Genomic DNA, 26,992 nt, shown 5'->3' on the forward strand with positions numbered 1-26,992 from the left:
TCAACATAATGTGGGAGGTCAACCTGTGACACAGTTTCTGGGATGCCTCGTACCTTTATGTTCCGGCTCCTGTGTCGGTCCTCCACCGCATCTAGGCGGTCTGTAAGAAGGGTCTGGCCGCGCCGGAGTTCCGTGTTGTGAGCTTCCAGTTGTATACATCTGGCGGTGAGGCCTTGCATGTCCTCCTCTGTTCGCTTAACTCGCCCCTCCATTGTGTGTAATTCCTCCCGCAGTGTCGCTATGTCTGCCGCGAACAGCGTGCGGATGTGGCGGAGTAGGGCTTTGATATCACCCTTAGTGGAGGGTAGGTCGTTTTCTTCGTCCGAGGAGGCGCCATGTAATCCCCCTGTGCTGGGGAACTTGTCCAGTTCATCTAGTGCCTGCTCCCCGAGGAGGCCGAGGTCGTGTCGCCATTGTATTTTGGCGCGAAGGCTCCTACGGCCTTTGTAGGACGGAGGAGCAGGTCTCCGATGTCGTGGGCTCCCGTTGGCTTTGATGCCTTCTGGTGCTTTGATTTCTTCCCCATCATGTGGTGTCTTAGTGCTGGTTAAGATTAGTAGGCTTTTGGGTGATAATTTAGCTTTTTGCAGGCTTATTTCGGTGGAGCTCTCCTGGTGCACGTCTGCTTCAGTTGGCTGCTCGGCACTACAGTATTTACTGACTCACTTTGTGTTTAATGAATTGATGTGGACAAATAAACAACTTTAAAACATTATACGGAACCCTCCGAACGTGCCTGGGAAACTATTTGAAGATTATTAGATTTTTTGAAACAAAGTTTTTTTAAGAGGTTTAGAGATTTAACAAATGCCGATTTAGTCATACAGTATATATATATATATATATATATATCTGAAGCTGTTCCATCTAGTTACCTTTATTCTTTTTAATTCATTTCAGATCTCTCTGCTAGATTCCTTCGCTACTTTCTGTCACATTTATTAAACACGAGAAGATAAACGTGAAATAGTCAGCCATAATATTATTCTGATCGGAGAGATGCATTCTGAAAAGCGTTCACTTTTTAGCTGAATGAACAACTTTAGCTCAATGAAGCAGTTTTGGTGTATAGATCATTCCCCTGCAGCCTCACTGCTCAATTATCTGCCATATAAGAGTGTTACGGTTGCCTCCAGGCTGGCTGGAAGTTGGACCGTAGAAAGGATGCTCCTAGCGCTTTCCAAAGGACCATCAGCACCGTAGCCACCATAAGCACTGCGAACTCCACGAACCACCGCTGCTGGGCTGGTATCTCGCCGTCTGCTCTGCGCCCTGGACCTACGACCAGGCTCCAGGTTCCAATAGGTGAACCTCTCCCTTCTGTAGAGCGAAGCAGGATCAGGAACAAGAGCTCTTACAAGAGCTCAACAGCTAAGGGAGTATGACGAGCATAGCAATCCCTGTAGTGATTATAGCTGTCCCCTACAAACATGAGTCGAGGCTGCAAGTTAGAGGGTCAGAAGAGGTCTGAGATGCTGGAACACCCAGCCTGGCTTTTATTGAGGTTACATGCAAATAGGACACTCCCAGGGGGAGGCATAAAATCACCAATCACACATCTGGTGCAGCCCACACATTCCCTCCCCTCAGATAAACAGTTAAACCAATTATTACATACAATAAAAATACAGTTTTTACACACACACTGTAACTTTAAAACCATACATTCAATTTCAATTTTCATATTCAGACTCAGCATACATCAAACATAAACACTTCCAAAAATCAGCCAAATCCCTCCAGTGGATCAAAAGTTAGCTGGAAGTCCTTTATGACCGACCGCAAGCACAATTTCCTGCCCAAAACAGTTCCATAGATTTGGGCTGTGCGGTCGGTCAATTTCATGCGAAAAAACGACTAAGTCCCATTTCGAACGGGACTTAGTCTCTGGAGCTGCAAGTTCAGTATGGGAGAAGGTAAGGGTCAGCGGTGTTCGGCAGAATGTGTAGCCGATTTTAGTTCCACAGAATCTTTAGCATACACCGCTGACCGCATTCGAATGACTAAAATGGCCGCCGCCACGTGTTCGGCTGCCGAATGGCGGCCACCCAGCGCTCGGCAATTAACCTGCAGTAACCTCACAGCCTGGGAGGTAAATTGCCTGCACACTTTAACTTCTGGGTGGTCCGCCTGTGTGGTACTTGGTTCAGTAAGCCCCATTTACTGAACCAAGTGGGAGAGAGCCAGGGGCAAGTTATTTTACAGGTCTGGGGACATAGTCTTAAAGGGGCATTGTTCAGCAAAGTCACAATATGTCCCCAGACGGTTCTTAAAGGGCCATACACACCAATACAAGTTAATACATTTTCAGGGGCACAATCTTCCAGGGGCCATAGTCATGAGGCAGGAGGCTGGCAAATAGGCTTCTCCACAATCCAGGGAAGCAGGGCAATTTTTCATTTAAAGGGCCAGTTACAAATAACGATTTGTAACAAAGAGTTAAATCACTTTGTTTCTGTCCATGCAGTCGTAACCACACCTCCCCTGGCTGTGACTGACATAGCCCGCATGAAAACAAAATGGTTTAATTTTCAATAAGATGGTTTTATCTCCTGCTCTGTAAACTGACATTTAATCAGACACATGAGGCTCCTGCAGGGTCTAGCAAGCTATTAACAGAGCAGGAGATAAGATTCTAAATGAAACAGCATTTAAAATAAAAGGAAGTGTAAATGTTAGATGACTATTTACAGGAAGTGTTTAGGAAGGCTGTGTAAATCACATGCTGGGACGTGTGACTGGGGTACATAAACAATGTTTAGGTATTAACTCCTGAATGGCAGTGAATTGAACAGTGAGACTGCATCATCTATACACCAAAACTGCTACATTAAGCTAAAGTTGTTTTGGTAACTATAGTGTCCCTTTAAGTCTAAAATAGCCGGGATGGAAACATTCTCTAATTCAGCTATGCTCTCAGTTCTGCCATGATGGCCTTGGATTAAAAATGAATTTCAGATTTACCATGAATTCTCACTTGAATAACCCGGTTATGCATTTATTCCCATATAAATCAAGAGAAGACCCAACCAGCCTACTTTTGGTTTTACAAGAAAATAAAATACAAAGTTTATTCAGAGCAAGCTCATAATTCCTGTGTGCATGTTCTGTAGGTCACTGTCAACTGCAAGCTTAATTAAAATGTCGACATGAGGAAACAAGATATCATAATAATTAATTAACCCTTTTTTGGGTAGATTCATTCTCCCTCTGAGAGCACACACTTAGTGTTAGTTTGAGAAGAGTGATACAGGCTGCAATTCCACCTGAGCCGATCTGCGTGGGAGGTTCATAGAGAGTTTGAGAGCAGAGACAAAGGCTTCAATTCCAGCTGAGCAGCTCTGCGGGGGAGGGTTCATAGAGAGTTTGAGAGCAGAGACAAAGGCTTCAATTCCAGCTGAGCAGCTCTGCGGGGGAGGGTTCATAGAGATAGTGTAAGAGCAGTGATGCAGGCTGCAATTCTAGCTGATAGCTGAGTAGCTCTGCATGGGAGTATTTACAAAACACAAAATGGTTAAACGCCAAGGATAATGGCCGTGACAGGTCTCCCCCTTTAAGAGTGCCCTTTGGCCGTGAACTGGTTGCTCACCATTTCCTTCCAGGTAAGAATTACCCTCTTCCTCTGACATATCGAACACATTCTCTGGCAGGAGGTACGTTCTCACATAGGCATCCATGCCATACGTACGGCCTTGTTCCAGATTAATGGGAAACACAGCACCTACCATAGCCTTTGCTCTAGTAATTCTCGCAGGGGAAGCTTTTGCAGCTTGCAATGCTTTTTCAAATACTTTGAGATCCTGCTTACATACAACTGTGCCATTAGAGGCATACGTGCAGTCAGGTGACAGAACTTTCTTGGCAAGGCAGGAAGTGGTGATGGTGCTTGCTTTAATAGGAACATCTTCAGGAAGAGGTACGGATGTTTCTGGAGCAGTAGGTGGAGATTCCTCAGGGGTTCTGGTTGCGGGTTCTTGAGGGACACTGGTAACATAGAATGTTGTAGTCTGGGTACCCTTTTGTGCGGATGATACCGATCTCCATAGGTTCCTCTTTGTCCATTGTAGTCTCCCTCGGAACTGAATCATAAAGAGGCAACAAGGAGGCATGACTTTGGTACAGGGTCTCTGTGTCTGGGAACCTGGGATCTTCTGGGACGTGGAGCAGGCTTTGTCACAGTGGTCTTGCGCTGCAAGTCCATTGCAATCATGAAGGACCCCCAGCTGTCGAGGACAGGACTCTTAGCTGTCTTGATCCACCCATACAGCAGGTTAATAGCCGCACGGACCATGATAAAGTCCCTGGCATATGTCCGAGGCTTTAAGGCAAATAAAATTTCACAATTCACCTTAAAGCACTGGAAGGATGCACGGCTACCATCGAATCTCTCTGGCATAACAACAAATGGCTCAAAATATGCAGGTTCTGGGGCTGGGTGTACTGTTCCTTTAAGAAATCAAACTTCTTGCTGCAGCTCCAAAACAGTCTGGGCCAGGCTGGACACTTGCTGGGTAAGCAGTTTGCACATCTCTGTGGACCCCATGATGGCCAGTTCATTATGTCAGGGCTGGATGGGGGTGTTCTATTTAATTCCACTGTCCACGTAACAATCAAAGAGCATTCACTGCAGGGTGGGAGAGATACAGGCACTACCTGAATACGAATAAAAGTCCTTCGTTAACCTTTTAGAACAGTGTATTTTCTTCTTCTTATTCTCTAAATAAAATGATCATTCTCCAGATAGATTTGTCTATTAATTCATTCTCATTTACACAGTGTCCCTAATAAAGAATTATAAGAACCCTTGATAAAATAAAATAATTCTGAGAACAAGTCATAGGGAGGCAGCCAAGATGTTCTGGAGCGGAGGCTGTGAGTGTGAAGACATGGAGGAACACTGCCTGACGAGTCGCCTTCTGGCAGTCTGTTTCATGTATTTCTACAGCCACGTGTTAGACTTTATGTTATTTATATTTTATTTTAGTTATAAAATATTTTACCAGGAAAGATACATTGAGATTTCTCTCGTTTTCAAGTATGTCCTGGGTCCACAAAACATTGCATTAATACAATAGGGTACAATAAAATACAAAAGCAATATTAATACACAATAAATACAAAATTTAACATAGAACAGGTAGGAAATATATAATCAACCATGACAGGTGCATTCTGTTTTGAGGTATGTAGAGAGGGATCTCTTAAAAGACTTTAGGCTTAGGGAAGATTTTAAAGTGTGCGGGAGGTCGTTCCACAATTGCGGCGCTCTGTAGGAGAAGGAGGATCAGGCTGCTTTCTTTTTGTATTGAGGTAGACTAAGTAAAGTGCTGGTACCGGATCGGAGGTTATAGGAGGTGGGAACAGCCGAGGAGAGCATTCTGCTCAGGTAGGGCAGGAGCTTCCCAGAAAAGCTCTTAAACACAAGGCTGGAAAGATGAAGGGTGCGTCTGGATTCCAGTGACAGCCAGTTTAGTTCTTTTAGCATGTCACAATGGTGGGTCCTGTAATTACATTGTAGCACAAAGCGTCAGAACGAGTTATACAATGTATTGAGTTTATTAATGTGGGATTGCGGTGCAGATGCATGTACTACATACCCATAATCAATAATTGGCATCAGCATTTGCTGTACAATCTTTTCCTTTACTGTAGGGCTTAGGCAGGATTTGTTTCTGTACAGGGCATCTAGTTTTGGATAAAGTTTAGATGCAAGCTTTTCTATGTGGAAGCCAAAAGATAGATTGGGGTCTAACATCATATCCAAGTATTTAAAAGAGTGGCCTGTGGTCAGTGTGCCATTTGAATTTGTTTTGATGGATAGGTGGGAATTGTGTAATTTGTGTAATTTAGGTACTGTTCCAAAGAGCATTGTGATAGTTTTGTCAGTGTTTAGGAAGAGTTTGTTTTTTGCGATCCACTTTTCTACCTCTGTAAACTGGTCTTGGAGCACAGCCTCAAGCTGCGGTAGATCGGATTTGTTCGCATAGATTACTGTGTCGTCTGCGTACATGTGTACATTTGAGGATTTGCAGACATTAGGCAGATCATTTATAAATAATGTAAACAGTAGGGGGCCGGGAATGGAATCTTGGGGAACACCACACGTGACTGGGAGAGAGAGTCACAGTCAGATATGGACATTGCGAGCGATCCGATACATACGATCGAAACCAGTTTAGTGAAGTTTTTGAGTTTGTGCAGTAGAATGTCGTGGTCTACTGTGTCAAAGGCCTTTGCAAAATCAAGGAAACTAGCTCCAGTTAGGTATCCTTGTTCCATGCCTGTCTGGATGTCATTGCAAACTTTTAAGAGGGCAGTTGTAGTGGAGTGATTCTGGGGAAAGCCCGATTGATCAGGGGTCAGATAGTTTGATTGTTGGTAATACTCACATAGTTGCGTATGGACACATTTTTCTAAGATTTTTGACAATACCGGGAGCAATGATATTGGGTGATAGTTAGAAACCAAAGTAGTGTCACCACTTTTATGGATAGGCACTACTCTCGCAGTCTTTCAGAGTTTGGGTATGTGTCCTGACATCAAGGAATCTAATGGTAATTTTAAAACAAAACATTGCTGTATTTATAAACTGCAATAGACGATGCAATGATATTTGTAGCCATTTAAAGGAACACTCTCTGTTTCTGTGCAGAGAGTGAAGCAATGAAGACCATAGAGACTATCACCTACCAGTGTCTGACCCAGGGCGGCCGTATATGGCCGATGGATCCTGTCATATACAAAACATAGAGGTTAATGTTTATCATATTTTCTCTACAAATACATAATGAAAAAAAATCCTTTCCATCCTTGAATGATTATTATATTATTATTCTTTTTGTTTCGTTGTCCTTCAAACTCTTCAGTGAATAACGGTGCGAGTGTCACAATACAGATTTATAAAAGTGTAGATTCCTCCCGATAAAATCCTTTTCATTATATTCGTGTGCACGCAGCTAACCCCTAAAACACTTTAACAAGCACTAATGCTTTCAGCCCCATTGATTGCCAAATCACACTGTTTAAGGCAAGAGGTAAATGCTTGAGAAAAGCTTTGAATGGATAATGCACACAGGCGGGTTTATTAATTGCTGGGAAATAACAGCAGAACGCAGAAAACGAATTAGAAAGAAAGCAATCCGTGATACGTGGTGCCACAGCTCGCTGGCCATATTCTCAGAGCAATTCACCTCTGTTGGCAGTTTGCCGAGTTTGCTCGATGTAAGGAGAACTCATGGAGTATTCAGTAAGTTACAGCCACACACATTAAATCACGTGTGCTGAGTGCGCCCATATAGTTGCAGTTTTACTTGTGTCTGCTAAATCAATGTATCTGAGATCCTTGAGACCCCAACATGTAACAAGGCTGCTGACAGTCACTCACTTCTATACCCTGCTATAGGCTGGAGAGTTGTCTTAATAATAGGCTCTAAAATGGTGACATTGAATATGACAATCAGTGTGATTCAGATGGAGAGTTTGATCTCTCTGGCTGCGGGAGGGTGGGGTTGGGGGGGCAAAGGGGTGACAAATTAAGGGGGGGATTCCATTTAGACCATTTAGACATTAAAGCAGTCCTTTAATGAGACAATGAGATCACAATGTAAAGCACCTGAAACTGATACATGCTAAATCCTAACGTGTAAAACATGATAACCGTGTGTTTTATCTCTGATACAGAACTGCAGTTAATTAGTCACATACTCATTTAATGTCAAGTAGTGTGGGAATCCCTCTAATCGATGTCACACACTGTCATATCTTCTTCTCTCTTACAATCGGTCAATGGAAAGAACTCAGTGAGGGAGAGACAGCAGCCATGTAATCTCTTGTTATGAGTGTAGCGGAGCTCCAATACCTGGTATAGGTATCTCCGCTGGGCAGTCCTCATCGCTGGAAGAAACAGTATAAAATGCAAGACACCAATCCCCCAGTAACTGGGCGACACACAGTTCTGGGAGTCAAAGTTTATTTGGTCACACACAGCTTTTTATGCACTGACCCCTGACTGTCTCTCACACAAAATTACAGGGTTTTTCCTCCCAAGATCCTTTGTGCCTGAGAGATAATTGCGTGAGAAAAATCTATAACTTAATTATCCCTTCAGGTACGGAACAATATACAATAATTTCAAACATCCCAAAAACATATTTTAATATTTCTGAACCCTACAAAAGTCACATCACCGAATAGCTTGGATCTGAGCGCACACTTTGACGAAATATCACTCAGATCCCTTTGGTGGTTTGTGAATGCCATAGAAACCGTTCCAGAAAAAATATGGCAAGGAAAATAAGGTAATCTTTTGGGGGTTCTCGCACAAACACAGATGAAGGCTCCCCCTGGCTGTTAGCATCTAAATGTTCCCACCGTTCGGTAGTCTATGTCTCCCGAATGCCGTTCTCATAACTGTTCAGGAAGTTGGATGGGCAGCGGTATCAGTTAATCATGTGTTCGCGGAGTCGTGTGGCCGAAAACAGTTCCATGCGGGCGACGACCATGTACCGCTGCCCGCGTTCCAGAGACAAAATGACCGCCATTTGTTAACACACATGCGTTCGGTTATACGAATGGCAGCCACACAGGGGAAACACTTTCTTTAACAAGAAATCTGCGGTTAACAGCCAGGGGTGGTCGGTTGTTAAAAGGTGCGAACACATGGCCCACACAGATGGGGGTTCGGTATATGAGCGGTGGTACGGACAGCCGGACAAAGGGAATAAAAAGTAGATAAAAGGCATCTGTTCTGCTACAATGGGTAAATGTTGCATTATGGGTAAATTCCCAGCGCTGTCTCAATGTCTGCGTCCTGTGCTGGTTATAGAATCCACATTTACACTCAGAGAATATCCCCTCAGGCCAACAACACTTTAAAATCTAACATAGCTAGGTACCATGCTGTTTAAACAAATGTAATGACTTGTTAAAGTACAAAGGGTGTAGGATTTAAGACATTTGTATAACAATCATTGCCTTGCCTTCCTCAGATGTTCTACAATGTCTGAAAGTCTGTAGTTATTGATGCGCCAGTATTGGCTATAAGGGAGGCTATACTGAGCAGTTTACACTATGCCACATTGTGCAATAAAATATTGTAATCAGAGTGATATTACATAGTTACATAGTTACATACAGAGGCATGCATCCATCAAGTTCAGCCTATCTCACATCTGTTTTTGCTGATCCAAAAGGCAAAAAAAAACAAAAAACAGTTTGAACCACTTTCAATTTTGAAGCAGACTAAGACATAATTCCTTTTTGACCTCTGCACTCTTTCTAGTGCTACAGTGAGGGAAAAAAGTATTTGATCCCCTGCTGATTTTGAATGTTTGCCCACTGACAGAGAAATGATCAGTCTATAATTTTAATGGTAGGTGTATTTTAACAGTGAGAGACAGAATAACAAAAAGAAAATCCAGAAAAACGCATTTCAAAAAAGTTATAAATGTATGCTATTGCCTCAAGTTCCCCCGTTTTGTTATTTAGGCTCCTTGCGTTAGTAAGTATACATTTAATATTGTCACGAGTCTCTTTTTATTCCTATTGCATACCTCCTCTGTTCTGAGCTTGCCCCTCCTCTATCTCCATGCCCCCCTTATACGGAGCTAAAGCCCATCTCCGTTCTATCCTATCTCCATTTGTAGATTTATGTCCCTCGCTCACTAACACTAGTTTAACATCTCCTTAAACCTTCTAGCCAGTATGTCCCTAAGCACAGCAGAACCTCTTCCATTTAGATGCAATCCATTATGGCTATAAAGATTAAAATCATCCCAGTGCTTTAAAAGCTGAAATCCTCCTTCCTACACCATAACTTTAGCCACGTATTGACCTCCCTAATCTCACGCTGCATTTCTACTGTAGCGCGTGATACAGGTAATATTCCTACCTACTCTCTTAATAACTTAATAATAGAGTCCCCTACCACCACAACCTGTCTAGCCTTCCTTAAACGCTCAACCCCACCCGTACTAGATAAGCTGTTCCCTCGCTGTTAGAAGAAAAAAAAAGCTACCTTTAGTACAGCTAGTCCTGAGCTGTTGCGCCTAACATCTTCACGCAAATGGGCAAATCTGTTAGGCTGCACAAAGTCAGGACTAGCTAAACCTTTCCTCTTGGGGAATGTGTCTTATCTCCTCCTAATCCACTACTTGCCCCCACTAAACTCTGCTCAGTGGGCAGCAGTCTCCTCTCAAGATAGTCAAACTCTCTCAATGTTGCAATTTGCTTCTCCAGATCTCCAATCTAAGCTTCCAGAAAAGCCAGTGAGGGGTCAAAGGATCACTATAGGGTTAGTAACACAAACATGTATTCCTGACCCCATAGGGCTAAACCCACCATTTAGGTGGATTGCCCCCCTTAACAACCTCTATAAAAGTTTAAAACTCACCGTATTTCCACCACCGCGCAGGTCCGCCGGTGCTGACTCCATCCCATTTGTGAAATCATCATAATGGCCAATGTTTAGCTAATGCAAGCTTTCCCATAGGGAAAGCATTGGATTGGCTAAAATCAGCACGGAGGCGGGACGTTTTGGCCCATCACGACCTCCTCATAGAGATGCATTGAATCAATGCATCTCTATGAGGAAAATTCAACGTCTCCATGCAGAGCGTAGAGACGCTGAATGGCAGGGCTGCTTACACTGACCCAGGAAGCAGCTCCAGTGGCCATCTGAGGAGTGGCCACTTGGAGGTGTCCCTATGCTGTAATGCCAACACTGCCTTTTAACTGAAAGGCAATGATTCTACTCACTTGAACAAATGTAATAAGCTATAGTTGTTCTGGTGACTATAGTGTCCCTTTAACAGAGACTACTCTCAGTGAGTGACCTGTGGGATTATAAAGGCATACTAAAACCCACACAGGTGGAAATTAAGGGAACATTCTACACCTACCGTTTCTATTTCTAACAGCACCGCCATGATGATGCTCCATCCATAGTCCTTTCCCTTTATTACCAAACTCATTCGGCATGGAAACATTTACAAAAACATAGCACACCTCTCTTGGGATGCTGACACGGTAACTTCATGCCTGCATAGCGTATGAAACACACTCACTGGAGGAATAATCACTGCAACTACAGTGAATGTGCGGTAGATACTGTGATGCACATCTCCCACATCTCTCAATATTACAAATGGACAAAGAGGGCAATTACATTTTTGGCGTGTGAGTGGGGGCTGAGAAATGTTAGGTGACTTATTAATAACGATATGAAGACACATTACTCAGTATTTCTGTTAAGCGCTTACAGGAGTATTACTAAAGTGAGAACTGTAATTTATTAGAAGCAAATTCAAAGTGAATTTCAAATTTAAGGCCAAAGTAGCCAAATTGTAAGCATAGCAGACAAAGAGAATGCTTCCGATTTGACTATTTGGCCTTAAATTTGTAATTCTCTTTGAATTCTCTCTGGATTCTAGACACTTCTCTGTTTAGTAAATAACATGCACACCAACAATAGTGAGCTCTTAAAACAGAGGGGAATTTGGATAGAAAAGAGGGACAGGATGATATGGCCCAGGATAGTGACTTCTTTCCTGAATCGGGACACTTGGGAGGTACGGTAATGGAGAACAGGATAATTGCCTGTAAGAGTGCATGCAGGCTTTGCTGTTAGCGTAGGGCTCTATGCTAAGGAATTGATTGACAGATGAGGAGGGGTGACATACTGTTTAACACATTTCTTGTAAAATCTATACATATGCTATCACTAGGTATAGATACACCCTCCTCTCTGCTTATTTAAATTGTGTGCACCGTGCCGACACACTGTGAATATTTCTGTAAAGCATGTATTGTGATGGAGCGTCTTTATTTAAGCATTATGGGGAATTCTCTAAACACTTGTTAAGAAGAATTATGAGGATTTGGTGAGAGCTGTGATTGTGCTTAGAATTAATTCAGTCATAGCTTGAAGAACTAACAGTGTCGCCACCGTGATCGTTCACTAGGACTTACCTGACTAACAGGTTGTAATGGGCCCAACATGCTATAGTGTACCTGTAATAAAGCCATCATGCTATCTTAATTAAGAAATAATTACAAATTATGTACATTTACTATTACAGGGTTACTGTAACGCTTTTTAAACTTGAAGTTTATTTTTCCATCAAAATGCTCTATTTGGCATTTAAATTCTGAAATGTGATTTACTCATCTTGACTCCAGCACCGGGAACTTTGACCTCCCTCCTACACCCGAAGTCACGTAAGCTTTGCACAGTCCAATCACAAGCTTCTCGTCACCGAGGGGAATGGGGAGAAAAAAACAAACTGTATGTGATGTAAGGAGCACACGGTGGGGAAGGGGTGAATATAGCATCACCTCGCAGGAACTCACCTGCACACAGTGCGCACTGACAACAGGCGTTTTTATGCACAGAATTGACATTAGCAGCCTGGAACAGAGTTCTGGGCTGCCTAATCACGTGTGCTGGGGGTGTAACTAGTCCCCGGCACATAACTGGAGAAATGACTCAACAACAGAAACACTGCACTTCCAGACTATGCCCACCATAACCACTTCAAATCACTGTATTTGGCATGGTGGTTGCAAAAACCCTTTAAAGTAAAAGCATTTTTTTTTGTAGAAAAGCATACAACTAAATAAGTCATTTTTTATAGTACTAATACTTAATTAGATTATTAAAACGTGTTCACTAAACAGTGAAATCTAGTGAATCAAAAAACAAGTTATAAAAACCAGGACAAAATAAAGAGTTGGGATTATTTTTCCATTAGGCTATAATCACAGCTTAACTGCGCCATGAAATTATGTGTCCCTGTTTAGTGAATATACCCCAAAGTAGTTTTATAATTGATTTATTTTACAGTGAATACGCAGGTTAAATAACAATGCTGTGCCCATAAAGGGGTTGGATTGGTTTTCTACATTGATTATATGTCCCTAAATCTTGTCATTTAGTTTTCAGCCCCTAACATTGCTTGTTTTCACTCATCATCCATCGCGCACCTTCGCCTGGACGCATGCCATGAAGAAGAGCTATATTTCACGCAGGATCTGCCGCACATCAGATAACACCTTATTGGTGATTCACTTTCCATTGGGAAACTGATAAATATATTTTAATTTTCATCACGTCAGTTTGGCTCACATACACTGAATCCAATTTAATAATTAAACCGTTAAAGGGACAGTGTACTCACTATAACAATTTAATCTAATAGGAGTTGTTATTGTGCCTACAATAGTTCTCCCCGTCTTAGTGACCCCGGATCACTTTCTTTCCGTAGTAAGAGGGCTGGAAAGCATGGTTTTAAACCACACGTCCTCTGGATAGGAGAGCTGGGATCATTACTGCCTGGATCTCATAATCAGACATACCACGATGTCATGCAAGCATGTGCAGCGCCTCGTCATGGTCTGTCCGAGAGAAACATTGCGCTGGAGAGAGGTTGAGGGAAATCATTTTTTTATTTTTTAATAACAGTGCACACAGTGTTGGACCTCTAGTTAGCTAGGGACAGGGAGAATATATAGTTTGGAATACAGATTGGTTTCCCAATGCTATAATGTCCTTTCATAGCTCCATAATATCATGTGCAGAGTTTATGTTTTGCTTTAGTGGAGGAGGAGCTAAATTATACCGTCCAAATCCCTCTGTCCCTATTTTCTGTCCTAATGTCTCTCGAAATATTGTTGGTGTGAGTGTCTACAGCAATAATACTCCCAGTAATGTGTCTGAATGTATAACAGAGCTCCACAGAAATAATACTCCCAGTAATGTGTCTGAGTGTATAACAGAGCTCCACAGCAATAATACTCCCAGTAATGTGTCTGAGTGTATAACAGAGCTCCACAGCAATAATACTCCCAGTAATGTGTCTGAGTGTATAACAGAGCTCCACAGCAATAATACTCCCAGTAATGTGTCTGAGTGTATAACAGAGCTCCACAGCAATAATACTCCCAGTAATGTGTCTGTGTGTATAACAGAGCTCCACAGCAATAATACTCCCAGTAATGTGTCTGAGTGTATAACAGAGCTCCACAGCAATAATACTCCCAGTAATGTGTCTGGGTGTATAACAGAGCTCCACAGCAATAATACTCCCAGTAATGTGTCTGAATGTATAACAGAGCTCCACAGAAATAATACTCCCAGTAATGTGTCTGAATGTATAACAGAGCTCCACAGTAATAATACTCTCAGTAATGTGTCTGAGTGTATAACAGAGCTCCACAGCAATAATACTCCCAGTAATGTGTCTGAGTGTATAACAGAGCTCCACAGCAATAATACTCCCAGTAATGTGTCTGAGTGTATAACAGAGCTCCACAGCAATAATACTCCCAGTAATGTGTCTGAGTGTATAACAGAGCTCCACTGTAACAATACTCCCAGTAATGTGTCTGAGTGTATAACAGAGCTCTACAGTAATAATACTCCCAGTAATGTGTCTGAGTGTATAACAGAGCCACACAGCAATAATACTCCCAGTAATGTGTGAGTGTATAACAGAGCTCCACAGCAATAATGCTCCCAGTAATGTGTCTGAGTGTATAACAGAGCTCTACAGTAATAATACTCCCAGTAATGTGTCTGAGTGTATAACAGAGCCACACAGCAATAATACTCCCAGTAATGTGTGAGTGTATAACAGAGCTCCACAGCAATAATTCTCCCAGTAATGTGTCTGAGTGCATAACAGAGTTCCACTGTAATAATACTCCCAGTAATGTGTCTGAGTGTATAACAGAGCTCCCCAGCAATAATACTCCCAGTAATGTGTCTGAGTGTATAACAGAGCTCCACAGTAATAATACTCCCAGTAATGTGTCTGAATGTATAACAGAGCTCCACAGCAATAATACTCCCAGTAATGTGTCTGAGTGTATAACAGAGCTCCACAGCATTAATACTCCCAGTAATGTGGCTGAGTGTATAACAGAGCTCCACAGCAATAATACTCCCAGTAGTGTGTCTGAGTGTATAACAGAGCTCCACAGTAATACTACTCCCAGTAGTGTGCCTGAGTGTATAACATAGCTCCACAGCAATAATACTCCCAGTAAGGTGTCTGAGTGTATAACAGAGCTCCACAGGAATAATACTCCCAGTAATGTTTGAGTGTATAACAGAGCTCCACAGGAATAATACTCCCAGTAATGTGTCTGAGTGTATAACAGAGCTCCACAGCAATAATACTCCCAGTAATGTGTCTAAGTGTATAACAGAGCTCCACAGCAATAATACTCCCAGTAATGTGTCTGAATGTATAACGGAGCTCCGCAGCAATAATACTCCCAGTAATGTGTCTGTGTGTATAACAGAGCCCTACAGCAATAATACTCCCAGTAATGTGTCTGAGTGTACAACAGAGCTCCACAGTAATAATACTCCCAGTTATGTGTCTGAGTGTATAACAGAGCTCCACAGTAATAATACTCTCAGTAATGTGTCTGAGTGTATAAGAGAGCTCCACAGTAATAATACTCCCAGTAATGTGTCTGAGTGTATAACAAAGCTCCACAGCAATAATACTCACAGCAATGTGTCTGAGTGTATAACAGAGCTCCACAGCAATAATACTCCCAGTAATGTGTCTGAGTGTATAACAGAGCTCCACAGCAATAATACTCCCAGTAATGTGTCTGAGTGTATAACAGAGCTCCACAGCAATAATACTCCCAGTAATGTGTCTGAGTGTATAACAGAGCTCCACAGTAATAATACCCTGTAATGTGTCTGAGTGTATAACAGAGTTACACAGCAATAATACTCTCAGTAATGTGTCTGAGTGTATAACAGAGCTCCACAGCAATAATACTCCCAGTAATGTGTCTGAGTGTATAACAGAGCTCCACAGTAATAATACCCTGTAATGTGTCTGAGTGTATAACAGAGTTACACAGCAATAATACTCTCAGTAATGTGTCTGAGTGTATAACAGAGCTCCCAGCAATAATACTCCCAGTAATGTGTCTGAGTGTATAACAGAGCTCCCAGCAATAATACTCCCAGTAATGTGTCTGAGTGTATAACAGAGCCTCACAGCAATAATACTCCCAGTAATGTGTCTGAGTGTATAACAGAGCCCCACAGCAATAATACTCCCAGTAATGTGTCTGAGTGTATAACAGAGCTCCACAGCAATAATACTCCCAGTAATATATTTTTAAACTACAATCAATGTTTAGAAATCAGCCTGTGTAAATAAGATACATTGTTAATGTTATAAATCATCTCGTTCAGAGCATCATTCCGTTCAGGGCTCTAGGACCATACAAAGTGCTGAACCAGGGTCTGCATGACCTGCACTCAGTGAATGTGCCTGGGACGCAGTCTAGTGGGCATCTGTGGCGAAAATAACCTCGCCACTGGGTTCTGGAGGGGCCTGTTTGCTCGCCTTTTGCATCAGGATTATGGCCCTGGGATGTATGGCCCTTTAACAACATTATTTGGGCTTATTGCATGTTAGAACATTTTTTATGCCCCTTTAATTCCATGGGGAAATGTGCCTCTTCCCCTCCCCCTTTTTCCTGTCCCATTGTTCTCCAGTAGGGTGTTGTCCCAGGTACACTGCCAGACCAGTTGAAACTGGCTGCCTTGTCCCTCCTCAATCTCTCATCAGCCCTTGCTATTGTTTAACCACATGGCGTTCCAACTGTATTCGTGAGATCTGAGCGCTTTTCGGACATATTGAGCGCTCGGATCCAAGCTATCTGGGAATATGTTGGACATATAGGCTAAACATTGTATTGTAGGAGTTATGTATTTTTATGTAGTTTTTGTAACAGTTTTTGGACTTAGAGATATTCCCTGTACCTGGAGATAAGTGGCTTACCACACCCACTTAAGCCAATTATCTCCAGGATAGAGGAGAAGATAGACCGGCTGCACAGCCTAAATCTGTGGAACTGTTTTGGGCATGAAAGCCATGCTTGCAGTCGGTCAAAATAGGACTTCCATCTATCTTTTTAACCACTGGGCCAATTTGTATGATGTTTACATATGTTTTTACACTGATTATGCTGGTTCAGAATATATGACTTGTGGACATTGTATGTATAGTTTGGAAGTTATGAATATTTTATAAAACTGTATATTTTCCTGCCTGTGATAATTAAGTTAGCCCATTGTGTTCAGTAATTATATCACAGGGAGAGGGGAGGGTTTGTGTGTAGTATTTGAGAGTGTTTAAATGTACAAGTCTGTCCTGATTGGGTTTGCAACTTTGTATCCTGTGTTCCACAACGTCCACGTGAGTGGTAACCTTGTGGGAAAACTTGTATATAAGGGCCAATAAACCCTCAGACTGCAGAGTTCCTGTTTTACCCTCAACATAGAGCTTCGTCTCATGTGTGGGGGAAACTGCTGCATCTACACTGGGGATTGCTATACTCTGTATACTCCCCTGGCTATAATCACTAAGACCTTTTAAGAGCTTGTTCCTGCTTCGCTCTCTGAAGGAAGAGAGGTTCACCCACTGGAGCCTGGAGCCTTGTCGTAGGTGCAGGGTGGGTAGGAGACGGCGAGACCCCAACCAAGCTGCTGCGGTTCGTGGGGTCTGCAGTGCTTATGGTGTCGAGTGGAGTGCTTGGAGCCCTCGGGAAGCAATAGGAGCATCCATCAATGGCGGTACCCAGTCGGGGTGCCAGGTGATCCGTTACAGCATCGTTATATATTTTGTTGTTGTTATCGCTGGCTGAGCAATATCAGTTTTTAGGTTAATAATTATTTTTACATTTGTAGATGTTTTTATACATCTATTTTATAAATGTAAGTTATAATATATGCAGGGGTTAGAACAAAATGTATATTTTTTATTCTATTTGTCTATTTGTATCTGTTTGTTGCGATTCACCCACAATGCGTTGGGGCCAGCCTGAAGATGATCGCAAGCCGTTAATAAGTTCCTGCTTTCATGACGCATGCGTGTTATTTTTGTCTCACATGATGGGATCTCGGCTGTTTACAGCTGGTTACATCACGCCATACAGTAATTTAAGAGAAGATGTGGAGACTTTGTAGCCTTCCTTAAGAAAGTCTTAAATGCATGAAACCGGTTGGACTGCATCTACATGGCTAACCCCACCGTTTTTACTATTAGGCACTGTAGATATTATAGATATTTAGTGGAGCTTTCTCTGCAGAGAACTTTAATCTCCCTGTGTTTTTCTTTTAAATCTGGATTCAGACCTGCTTCCTTGCATGGAACGGATGCTCTACTCCGCACAGTTGTTGGAAGGGTCTGGTCTGTCCCCCCTACACTACAGCCCTTATTCCCCCAGTAAAAAAATAAATACAAAATAAATCACCCCTACAGCCCCTAACCACCCATTAAAGTCCCCGTCCCCAACTACAGACACTATTACACCTCCCCCCACAACTACAACTCCTGTACCCCCACTACAGCCCCTAACCCCCATTACAGCCCCTAATCCCCAATTACAACCCATAATCCCTCAGTACAGCTCCTAACCCTCCACTACAGCCCCTGTTACCCAATTGCAGATCTTGCCCCTCCCCTTCCAAACTACAACTCCTGAACCCCCACTGCAGCCCCTAACCCCCCATAACGGCCCCTAATCTCCCATTACATCCCCCAAACCCACATTGCAGCTCTCAACCCCCTTCCCCCCCATTACAGTCCCTATTCCTCTAGTACAGCTCCTGCCCCACCCAACAGTATAAGAAATCTGTATCCAGAGAACATGGTGGGTCGGTGGTATTACGTTAAACTATCATAGAATGGAAAGCATGGAACACTCTCCCAGCAGAGGACGTATCCAGAGAACATGATGGGTCGGGTGGTATTACGTTAGACTATCATGGAATGGAAAGCATGGAACAGTGTGACAAAACCATCCATTTGTCTATTATGGTGGATTCGTCTAATTGGCTGTCCGTGCATATAATGGCTGTTTCCCATAGCCCAACCGTACGAATGACTATTTTGACCGAACAAAGCTACCGAACGGATGGACACCCAGAATAGAAGTGTGCTGCTGGTTAACCTCTTGATCCCAATTAGAACGTTGTGGTTAACCGCAGACACTTCTCAATTAGACCGACTTCAGGGTGGTCGTCGTTCGTATGTCGACCACGAGGCAGCGGCCATTTTAAAATGCACAAAAGCCCAGCGGTGTTCAGCACGGATTTCATGGAACTAAAAACCTACGCTCGTTCTGCCGAACACCGCTGAACCAACGGGTCGCTTAGCTGTCTCGACGATCACGTACGAACACCGGATGTTCGGGAGTTTTACTGCATACAAAAGTACTGACCTCAGGTAGCCTTCCCATGGAGTCAATCGCATACCGAAGGACTGTACGAACTTTGACTCCATGGCGATTGAACTATACGCATAGGATCTGAGCGCTATTCGTCAATAATATGCCCTCAGATCCAGGCTATCTGGGGATATGTGATACGAATGTAGAATATTCGGTTATTATAAAGTTATATATTTTTAGGTACTTTCTGTGTTTATGTTTAACCCCTTATGACCGGAGGGCGTACTATTACGTCCTTTTAAAAGCGGCTGTAAACGCCGCAGGGCGTAATAGTACGCCCTCCGGTTTTTTGTAACTTACCCGGTCGCCGGCGATCCCACGCCGGCGATCGCGGTTGGGGGGACTCCCAGGGAGCCCCCCGCGGCACGTCCGTCCTCTAGGAGCCTTCCCAGCCATGTGAGAGTGAGGTCCTTGCGAGGACCTCACAATCACATGGCCGGGTTAGCTGCCTGCTGCATTGCCAGCAGGGGGACCAACTGTAATAACAGTTGGTCCCCCTGCTGGCTGAAAATCAAATATAAAAATGTTAAAACAGTGTAAAAAAAAAAAATTACATGCTTAGATCATATATATATATTAAATACATATGATCTAAGTATATATATACACATATACATACACACACATACACCGTCTAGGTGTATTTTAATATTAATATATATAATTATATATATATATATATATTAATATCAAATTACACGTAGACTGATACTGATTAAATATATATATAAATATTGTTATATATATATATTTATAAATAATATAAAAAAAAATATGTAAATACGTAAAAAAATAAAATAAAAAAATAATTAAAAATAAAATATTAAAAAATATATTGATGTGTTTTATTTCATTCTAACTGTATTGTGATATTAATATATATATTTATATCAAAATACACTTATAACGAAATAATATATATATCTATATACATAAATATATACGTATATATCACTATATATATACCTATATATAAATAAAAATATTAAAAAAAAATGAAAATTAAAAAAACGGGTCTTGAAAAAAGTCCTTCGGGGACTGAAACGTCGACTTGACTGTATCTTCACACAGATGTGAATAAAAGAAATATATTTTTTCAAATAAGTCCTCTGGAGTGCACTCTTTTCTTATGTGTATATATATATATACGTATATATACACATATGTATATATATATACATATATTAATTCTACACATATATTTATTTAATAATTTTACATAATTAGGTATCCTAATTTATTACAATTAGCGGGACCTGCCTGACAACCCATTCCGAAAGTTAAGGGAATTTAATTTGCTAGCACTATATTTAACCCTATAACTTTCCAAGACACCATAAAACCTGTACATGGGGGGTACTGTTTTACTCGGGAGACTTCGCTGAACACAAATATTAGTGTTTCAAAACAGTAAAATGTATTACAACGATGATATCGCCAGTAAAAGTGACGTTTTTTGCATTTTTCACGCACAAACAGCACTTACACGGACGATATTATTGCTGCAATACATTTTAATGTTTTGAAACACAAATATTTGTGTTCAGCGAAGTCTCCTGAGTACAACAGTACCCCTCATGTACAGGTTTTATGGTGTTTTAAAAAATTACAGCGTCAAATATAAGGCTTGTGTTTCATTTTTTTCACTTTAAAATTCGCCAGATTGCTTACGTTGCCTTTATGACCCTATGGTAGCCCAAGAATGAAAATTACCCCTATGATGGCATGCTATTTGCAATAGTAGACAACCCAAGGTATTGCAAATGGGGTATGTCCAGTCTTTTTTAGTAGCCACTTAGTCACAAACACTGGACAAAATTGGCATATTTTGCATTTTTCACACACAAACAAATACTAACGCTAACTTTGGCCAGTGTTTGTGACCAAATGGCTACTAAAAAAGACTGGACATACCTCATTTGAAATACCTTGGGTCGTTTACTATTGCAAATGGTATGCCATTATGGATGTAAATTTATTTCCTGGGCTACTATACAGTCTCAAAGGCAACGTAACCAATCTGGCGAATTTCATTTTCAAATGTAACGCGCTATATTTGACCCTGTAACTTCCCAAAACACCATAAAACCTGTACATAGGGGGTACTGTTTTACACGTGAGACTTTGCTGAATACAAATATGTGTATTTTATTGCAGTAAAAGCAAACAGTATTATGACACTGACAGTTAAAATGTCATGTAGAACTAAAAAAATGAAAAAAAAACTTATTTTCTCCCATTTTTTTCATATTAAATTATGTTTCATAGCTAAATATTTGATATTAAATGAAAGCCCTGTTTCCCCTGAATAAAATGATATATAATAAGGGGGGTGCATTTAATATGAAAGAGGTGAATTACGGTTGGACATAGCGCAAATGCCAGGTTTTGTTTACATTTTGTTTCGTTCACAACTTGTACATTTGGCTGCGGTGTTAAGGGGTTAAAATGGTGATGTGCCTTTGTCCTGGAGATAATTGCATTACTTCCCAATTATCTCCAGGGCAGAGGGGAGGGAAACATAATGCATTGTGGGAGAAGTCTGTAACTGTATGTCTGAAATGTACTTTTGTCCTACTGTAATTACAGTCTTCCATTTGGTCCCCTAGGGGAGTGTCCACCAAGTGGAAGACTCACATAAATACGGGCGGGTAGCCCACAGTAAAGCCAGATCTTGTTTGACCCTCAATACGGAGCTTCTGTCTCGTTTGTGGGGAAGGGGAATTACTATTGGAACAGCGCTTTCGTTATTTTTAGCTGTGGAAGGAGTTCGACTGGATTGCTGATCGGGAGTTTGACGGTCAGCTGAATTAAAACTGCATTTCTGGAGAAGGGGGATTATCTACTAAACGGCGGCTTTACCTACCTGGCGGTGAGTGTCGTAACAATTGGTGGCAAGCGACGGGATGAATCCCACCGCCCAGAAGGCCAGCTACAAATCCCAGGGTTGAAATGCAGTATGAGGAATTAAGGCGTGCTACCCTTAAGGATATATTGGAACGCGGAGGACGAACAGCGAGTAATCTCAAGAAGAGAGAGATTATTTCTATATTATTGGAGATGGATGCAGCACAGGGAATGGAGAGAGCTAATGTGCCTGGCATACTGGATTTAACACCCGAGGTGATACAATTTAACCGGGCAGTCCAGATAAGGCTGGCACACTTTGACCCCAACCCTGCAGCAGATATTGTGGTCCAGGTGCAAGCAGCGGTAGCAGCACAACAGGCGCTCGAGGGAAGAGGAGCTGCAGCAGCAGAGGTACCCCATAATAATAATGGATGGAGAAAGGTACCCTTTGCTGCATTCAGAAATTTTGTTGAAACCGAGGGAGAGATTGATGGGTTCCTGGCGGATTTTGAAAGGCAATGTGCCTTACAACAGGTACCCGCAGAGGAATGGGTCACTATCCTCTCTGGGAAGTTATCCGGCTGGGCCAGTGAGGCTTTTTGGGCCATCCCAGAGGAGGAAATTACTAGTTACCGGGCAGTAAAAGATGCCCTTTTGGCCAGATACGCTGTCACCCCTGAGGCGTACCGGCGGCGATTCCGAGACACCAACAAGCAGGCTGGCGATTTTTATGTGGAGTGGGCATGCAGGGTACACCGCACAGCAGCCCACTGGATGGCAGGGTGCCAAGTGGTAACTGGGGAAGAGGTGCTGCAAGTGATTTTGTTGGAGCACTGTTTTGATCGGTTACCTGCAGGAGTCAGAGAGTGGGTCAGGGACCGCAAACCCGCTACCTTACCAGAAGCTGCTCGTCTGGCCGATGAATATACCGATGCACGGAAGCTGGACCAGACAGCAACCAAGGTCCCTACCCGAGTGGAATATAAACCAGCAGCACCTCCAACCACTACCGTATACCACCCCCCAGCACAACGCACACCCACAATGCCACCAGCGAACAATTATGTTCAGCCAGCCCGATTCAATGCCCGGGATTACTCTCAGCAGATCCGGTGCTATGGGTGCAAACAACTGGGGCACAAGAGACCAGACTGCCCATTGAATAATGCTAACCAAGCACAGTCGTGGAGGAGACCAGCCGGAGGTAATCAGCAGCCACCCCAGCCTTCCGGTCACTGTCTAGAGCAGGAGGAATTTTGGGGTATCCTACACGAGGCAGACCCAGTGCAAGCAGCCCAGCAGGATAACCGCCAGCAGCACAGGCAGACAGTTAAACTGAATGGCAAAGTGGTCACTGGTCTGAGGGACACCAGAGCCACTATGACCCTGCTCCAAAAGAACCTTGTTTCCGAACACCAGCATACTGGAAATACTGTGGCAGTGAGGGTAGCAGGAGGCGCCGTGTTCCATCTGCCTGTTGCCCGGGTTCATTTGGACTGGGGAGTGGGCTCTGGACATGTGAATGTGGGGGTTATGAAAGACTTGCCTGCCGATGTCTTGCTTGGGAATGATTTGTCCCCTTTGGTGTCCGCTAATGCTCCAATGGGACCTGCAGAAGACGTCGAGTGGTATTACGTTAAACTATCATAGAATGGAAAGCATGGAACAGTCTCCCAGCAGAGGACGTATCCAGAGAACATGATGGGTCGTGTGGTATTACGTTAAACTATCATAGAATGGAAAGCATGGAACAGTCTCTCAGCAGAAGACGTATCCAGAGAACATGATGGGTCGTGTGGTATTACGTTAAACTATCATAGAATGGAAAGCATGGAACAGTCTCCCAGCAGAGGACGTATCCAGAGAACATGATGGGTTGGGTGGTATTACGTTAAACAATCATAGAATGGAAAGCATGGAACAGTCTCTCAACAGAGGACTTATCCAGAGAACATGATGGGTCAGGTGGTATTACGTTAGACTATCATAGAATGGAAAGCATGGAACAGTCTCCCAGCAGAGGATGTATCCAGAGAACATGATGGGTCGGGTGGTATTACGTTAAACTATCATAGAATGGAAAGCATGGAACAGTTTCCCAGCAGAGGATGTATCCAGAGAACATGATGGGTCGGGTGGTATTACGTTAGACTATCATAGAATGGAAAGCATGGAACAGTCTCTCAGCAGAGGACGTATCCAGAGAACATGATAGGTCGTTTGGTATTACGTTAAACTATCATAGAATGGAAAGCATGGAACAGTTTCCCAGCAGAGGACGTATCCAGAGAACATGATGGGTCATGTGGTATTACGTTAGACTATCATAGAAAGGAAAGCATGGAACAGTCTCCCAGCAGAGGACGTATCCAGAGAACATGATGTGTCAGGTGGTATTACGTTAGACTATCATAGAAAGGAAAGCATTGAACAGTCTCCCAGCAGAGGACGTATCCAGAGAACATGATGGGTCGTGTGGTATTACGTTAGACTATCATAGAAAGGAAAGCATGGAACAGTCTCCCAGCAGAGGACGTATCCAGAGAACATGATGGGTCGGGTGGTATTACATTAAACTATCATAGAATGGAAAGCATGGAACAGTCTCTCAGCAGAGGACGTATCCAGAGAACATGATGGGTCGGGTGGTATTACGTTAGACTATCATAGAATGGAAAGCATGGAACAGTCTCCCAGGAGAGGAGGTGCAGTATCCAGAGAACATGATAGGTCAGGTGGTATTACGTTAGACTATCATAGAATGGAAAGCATGGAACAGTCTCCCAGCAGAGGACGTATCCAGAGAACATGATGGGTCAGGTGGTATTACGTTAGACTATCATAGAATGGAAAGCATGGAACAGTCTCTCAGCAGAGGACGTATCCATAGAACATGATGGGTTGGGTGGTATTACATTAGACTATCATAGAATGGAAAGCATGGAACAGTCTCCCAGCAGAGGACGTATCCATAGAACATGATGGGTTGGGTGGTATTACGTTAAACTATCATAGAATGGAAAGCATGGAACAGTCTCCCAGCAGAGGTGGTTTAAATAAAATGAATTTCTGTAGTTCGTATGCTACAATCCATAATAGCATATCAGCATTTTACAATCAATCTGTCTTGCAGCAAATCAGCTCTGACACTCTGTGAAGACTTGGAAATATGTCTGGAAATATATTTGTTTTATAGAGCTTTGAAGAATTACTTTTATAAAATGTAGAGCAGTGGGAAAAATAACAGCCCATGACAATAAAAATATTCATATTAAAAATGTAAGGAGCCATCAATCTCCAACACTAGCTTATTCAAAAAGAATATAGATATCAAAGGTCCATATTGCTAAAATATTAATAAAACACAATACAAAGATCGGCATCTTTAAGCAGTGAGTCACAACATACTCTACGAGGCCTATTAGGTTGGGCTGTGCAATTAGTGTTTTCCTGTGGTCACCTCCAGATGGAGGCCTATAATGGATGGGTGGGAAGGCACCCAACCTTCCACTCCAGGTGCCCCTTTAGAGGTTGCACAGGAAAGCTTTATTTGAGGAGAGTCTCTGGAAGCAGTTTAAGTATCTCCCACGTTAAGATTAGTGTAGGCAGGGCCGTCTATAATATGAATAGGACCCTGGGCAAAGAATTTTGTTGGGCCCCCTTGGCCCTGCGACTCTCTCAATCCACCAACCCCCCAATTACGCCCAACCCCCAATCACACTGACATATTGACACATACACACACAGACAGACATATTAAAACATTCACAGATACATACTGACACACACATACACTGACACACAAATATATACTGGCAGACATATTGACACACATTCAGACATACTGACATACACACAGACGCACATACATACACACACAGACACATACACTGACAGATATACTGACACATACACTGGCAGATGTATTGACACACACACACAGACATGCTGACACACACAGGCATACTGACATACACACAGACACACTGACACACACACACACAGGCATACTGACATACACACAGACATACTGACACACAGACATACACACATACAGTGACAGATGTACTGACACACACACATACACTGACAGAAATACTGACTGTGGCGGCAGCAGCCTTATTTAACCTGTATTTTTATTAAAGCCTGTACGTATCCCTTTAAGAACCAAGGGTACGCAGTAGTGTTGTACTGTGTGTTTAACATGTTCGCATGGTGGCAGTGTAAAAACCCGTCAGCATGCAGGTAATCGTTCCACGAACAGGGATTTCCATCCCTGTTCGTGAAACAAACAAATTACCGAATAAAGACCACCCTCAGAGGATCGTGTGGCTCTCGTTAAAGGTTGCAACATTGTTGCAAACTGTGAATTAAGAGGATTCCGGGTGGCCGTCGTTCGGCTACCGACCACGCGGCGGTCGGCCATCTTGTATCCTTTGTGAGCCCAGCGGTGTTCGGTCGTCGAGTGTCTGGAACTAAAATCGGACGCTCGGCGGCACGAATACCGCTGGACTTCCAAGCCGTTCGGGAGCCCCGGTCTTTCGGTATTGGGGTCTATGGGCTCATTCGGTAGTTTGGGGGGAACTTTGAAAATAAATGTAATATGTGCGGCGTTCGGTTATTTAGGCTGGGATCGGAGCGGCACTTTCAGGGAATGTGCGCCCCGACCCCAGCTATCTGCCGAACGCCTGTTCGCCCAAATCTACCGAATAATACTCTAAATATATATTTTAATGTAAAGTATGTTTCTGCTGCACGAGGGGATAATGCACTTAATGGTATATCTTGGTGGGAGGGTCCCTCTCGTGCAGCAGTGTATTATGGGGGAAATGTCTCTCTGTTCCAGTCCCCCACGTAGTCCCCTGTTCCTTCA

The sequence above is a fragment of the Pelobates fuscus genome, chromosome 5 (assembly GCF_036172605.1).
Source record: "Pelobates fuscus isolate aPelFus1 chromosome 5, aPelFus1.pri, whole genome shotgun sequence".
Lineage (NCBI taxonomy): Eukaryota > Metazoa > Chordata > Amphibia > Anura > Pelobatidae > Pelobates > Pelobates fuscus.